The sequence below is a fragment of the Chinchilla lanigera genome, unplaced genomic scaffold, assembly GCF_000276665.1.
Source record: "Chinchilla lanigera isolate Chin_1 unplaced genomic scaffold, ChiLan1.0 scaffold00049, whole genome shotgun sequence".
Lineage (NCBI taxonomy): Eukaryota > Metazoa > Chordata > Mammalia > Rodentia > Chinchillidae > Chinchilla > Chinchilla lanigera.
Genome location: NW_004955450.1, coordinates 7,713,808 through 7,718,517, shown reverse-complemented (window position 1 = coordinate 7,718,517; position 4,710 = coordinate 7,713,808). Strand labels below are relative to the sequence as shown.

General features: G+C 48.0%; 1 pseudogene; it reads right to left on the bottom strand.

The window, feature by feature from the left end:
- The window catches only part of LOC102020737, a 10,616-nt pseudogene extending 6,709 nt beyond the window's left edge, over positions 1-3,907 (bottom strand).
- Between the last annotated feature and the right edge of the window lie 803 nt (positions 3,908-4,710).

Genomic DNA, 4,710 nt, shown 5'->3' with positions numbered 1-4,710 from the left:
CTTCTCCTCCTTCTCCTCCTTCTCCTCCTTCTCCTCCTTCTCCTCCTTCTCCTCCTTCTCCCTCTTCCTCTTCCTCTTCCTCTTCCTCTTCCTCTTCCTCTTCCTCTTCCTCTTCTTCTTCTTCTTCTTCTTCTTCTTCTTCTTCTTCTTCTTCTTCTTCTTCTTCTTCTTCTTCTTCTTCTTTTTCTTTTTGAGATAGGGTCTTGCTATGCAGTTCAGGTTGGCCTTGAGCTCACTTTGTAGCCCAGGTTGGTCTCGAATTCACAATGATCCCCCTGCCTCAGCTTCCTGAGTACTGGGATTATAAGCATGTGCCACCATGCCCAACCTCTCCAGGTGTTATAACTGTTTTCTTTCCTCTACCACTAAGAGTTTAATTAAACATTTGTTAAAATTCTAACTATTCCCTTCAGTCTCTTATCCTTTCATTGCATTTTTCAAATTTACTATGATTCATTTTGGACGCCCCCCCCAATCATTCTTTAAGCTCTAGATTTTGGCTGTTTAATTTTTTACTTCATGAATTCCTAATTGTTTCCTTATAGTTGTCTGTTAAAATTGTAATCCTTGTTTTTAAAAATTTCCTCCAACACAGCAAACTCCATTACTTTAAAGTCTGAATCGATCAGCTGGAATGTCTATGCTGCTCTATTCCCATTGCACGGTGCCTCTTCTGAGGTCAGGTGTGCTGTTTCCTCCCACAGCTAGTGGTCTTTGTGCACATGTAATTGTAACTGTGGATTGTTGCTGAAAATAAATTGAGAACTTGAAATTCATCTTCCAGTGGGGATGGTTTGTTTTTGCTGGATTCCAGAGGCCATTAAGACCACCTTAATGCAGTAAATAATCTTACAGGGATTAAAACTAGCTTGCATACCTAGACATCTAGAAGCTGGTCTAGTGGGCTGGGGATTTAGCTCAGTGGCACAGCGCCTGCCTAGCAAGCTCGAGGTCGTGAGTTCGATTCCTGGTACTGGAATAGAAGCCAGTCTAGAGTCCCTGTGAGAGCTGGTTTACTGACAGTCCACTCTTCTTTTTAGAGAATAGCCCTTTAAAATCTGGAAAGTGTTAGGGATATTTCATGATCTCCAATTTGGCTGATCTTGAGTTACAACTGTTCTGCCTTATCCCAAGAATAATTGATAAAAACATTTCCCAATCTCTCAGCTGCACCTTCTGGATTTTCAAATGCATCCAGAGCAAAAGCGCTCCCAGCTGCCAGGCTCCCCTCTTTGGCACTTCCTTTCTCGTTTTTTTTTTTTTTTTAGGTTTTTGGTTTTTCTCCGGTACCGGGAACCGAACTCACGACCTTGCGCTTGCCAGGCAGGTGCTTTGCTGCTGAGCTAAATCCCCAGCCCCTGTACTTCCTTTCTCTTTCAGAGCTTAGCCCAGTACTTTTTTTACTACCTTAATAACTTTCCCATATTTTCAAGCTGATTTTTGGAAAATATTTTGCCCAGTTTTCCCAATTCTCTTTTGAGGAAGAATCTGTCTAGATTACTCAAGCTGCCAAAATCGGAAACGTAGTCCAAAATATGACAATGTCATTTCCCCATGATGGCCTTTAATAATATCTCATAAAGCTCAGGGAGAATCTTCTAGAATTTCCAATTCAAAATCTGTAGCTGAAGGACCAGGATATTGGTTCATTCATTTACTAAAGAAATACCTTTTTTTAGTATATGTTTGTGATACACAGTAATGACACTCATCTTGGGGAACTGGTATACATACCTATCACATCTTACATCTTGATCATTTTTATTCACCAAATGTTAAATAAATGCTATGTCTCAAGCACTGGTTTTCTCCCTTCTCTCACCAAGTTTCAAGTCTAGAAAGAGAGAGGGCCACAATTTTTTAAAAGCCAACTCAAATGTGATGAGAAATTGAGAGGGAAATTGATCGAGAACAATCGATTGCAATAGGAAGTGGCTGTGGGTGCCAGGTATTGCATTCACTGTGATATTTTGTCTACGAGCACCAGAGCACTGGACCCAAGTGGTCGTAAATAATGAGTGAGTGCATTACCCTTCACCAAGTAAGTCCAGAGGTGAAGGAACCTCAAACAGAGCTCATGATGACTCTGGCTCCTCTGTCTCTGCTTCTGCCGTGGTCCTCAGGCTGGGACAAGATGGCGGCTAACGTTCCATCATCCCATCCCGCCATCACAACATCCAGAGGAGAAAATGGAACACTGTTCAAACTCCCCTAGCACAACTGACCTCTTTTGTCCCTGGGCAGAGTTAGGTCCCACTCCTGTACCAGCCGCTGGCAAAGGGAGCAAAATTACCATGATGGACTTAGACCAACCGCAGTCTGTTCCTGGCTGGGGCTGGGGTCATATTACATCGAGTGGGCTGTGGGGGAAACCAACGCCTCAGCAGAGCTGGGATTTTCTATTGGAGGGAAGAGGGAAGGTTGCTGGGCAGACTGCCAGCTGCTCCTGTCTCAAGGAGCTGATGCTAGAGGTATTATCACCAAGGTCCAACCACCCATTCCACCGTTTCCCCAGACTCTTTTATTTATTTACTTATTTATTTATTGTGCTACTGGGGGTTGAACCCAGGGCCTTTGCACTGAGCTATATTCCCAGCCTTTTTTAATATATTTTTTAAAATTTTGAAACAGGGTCTCACTAAGTCACTCAGTTGGCCCAGTCTGGGCTTAAATTTGCAATATTTCTGTTTCAGCCTCCCAGCGTGTCCCTAGAATCTTTGGTGTTGGCATTTAAACACATCCTTCACAATAACCCTATAAGCCAATAGCAATCCTGGCATCCTTGGGTTATACGCATTAACTCATTTAGACCGTATGAGAGCCCGGGGAAGTGGGTCCTATCCTTAGCCATACTTTATAATGGCAAAATTGAGTTTCAAAGAGTTAAAGGGTTTATCTAAAGTTTATCTAAAGTTATGTGACTGGGGGAGCCTGGACCTAAGCTGCCATCATCTCATGCAGTTAATAGTTTTAACCTCTTTGATAGACTGTCGCTAGCAAGGTTACAGAGTACTGTCCTGCTTTTCTGGATGAGGAAACAGGTTCAACAATGTAAAGTGCACTCACGTGTGTATTCACCCAGCAACCTCCCCGCCCTGATGCTCTGGGAGCCATGCTGACTTCAGAAAGAGCTGTTAAGAAGACACTGCCTGTGATGCTTGCAGACTGGCAGCGTGCTAATAATGGAACGCTTACTGTGAACATTTTGGCTCCAAGCTCCAGGCGGGAGCTTTGGCGTGAGATGCTCGGGCTTCAATCCCAGCCTCTCGGCTCACTGGCTATGTGGCCTTGAGCAGACTTTGGCTGTGATCACCTCCTCTTCACCTCACTGTGACAGGCCATGGCTATCTCAGGGCTGGGGACAGCCCAACGCAGGACACCCACCTTGGGGCGGTGGATGGGGACAGAGCTCTACTTTAATCACTCACTATCCACTTGATCTTGTCAGAACGCTTAAACTCCATGAGACCCTGCTCTCTTGCCTCTAAAAAGGGGCTGGTGGCCCTTTATGCACAAGGCAGAGAGGCGCGTGAGGTGTGATCCTGGGGATGGGACCGTAGAAGTCAGTCGTTACATCCGGTTTCCATTCCCCGTTGAACTTGGCCATCACACGTCTTGAGAGCCTAGGCAGATGCTATGGTCTCCATTTAAAGGGTGGGAAACAAACTTTCCAAAGCCACACAGTGGCAGGCTAAGATTACAAGGCCATCTCCTGCTTCCTTTGTACCAGGAAAACTTTCACCCAAACCTGCGTTTCCACAGCACTGTGAGTGGCGGAGACGTCGAACTCACCGCTCTTGTCTTGTAGGCGGGGCGAGGTCAGCTAATTTTGCAGTGAGGAGTGGACGAAGTGTTCTCCTAACCCTGGCCGGGCCTCCATGGTGCAGCTCTCCATCCTGGGCCGTGAGCGACGGCCCCTCCTCCAGGCAGAGATGACCGTGGCCCGGGAAGGCGAGGCAGGGCCGTGTGGCTGTTGACCACAGTCACCAGCAGGCCCCTGATTCCAGTAGCTGTCCCGGAAGCTGCAACTCAGGCCTGTAATTTCCAGGCTGGGCCTGGACCAAGAGCAACTCCACTGCTGAATCAGTCACCCACTCGGTCCTATCTTATTATTTTTTGGCTCACTGGTCGGGCAGCTTGGCCTCCAGGAAGGCACTCTCAGGAGCTGGACTGTTGCTTGGCATACGCGGTGCCCCTCTCTGTCTCTGCCCGGCTCCCCAGGGCTGCGCTGGCTGGTGAGATCCATGCCCCTTGCCCCCTGCCCTCTGCCCCCTGCCCTCTGCCCCTCAGCCTCCCTCTGCCTTCCTCATCAATTGGGGGCCTTGCTGGCTCTGTCCCACTGGCTGAATCATGCATTTCTTTTCCCCAAAGGGCCCTGGCTGGGGCTTCTTCCAGGCAGTCTCACAATCCATGCAGATAACTGCAGGGCACTTTCCCACAAAAAGTGGGAAAATGGCCCAGAAATTAGAGAACTTGCCTCCTTCCTCCCTCTCCCCTACTCCCTCACCATCTCCCAAAAGGTCTGCACAGAACCAGACAGGAGGTGACTCTCAGGGAGCGAGACGGGGGCATCTTCCTCCCACCAGGGGCCTGGTTTGCTCCTGGGTGGGCCAGCAAGCCGAGCACCCTTTCCTGCACCCTAGTGTGCGCGGGAGGGGCTGAGGACTGGGGGCTGGGGAGGGAATCCTGGTGCCCACTCCTGAAAGACCT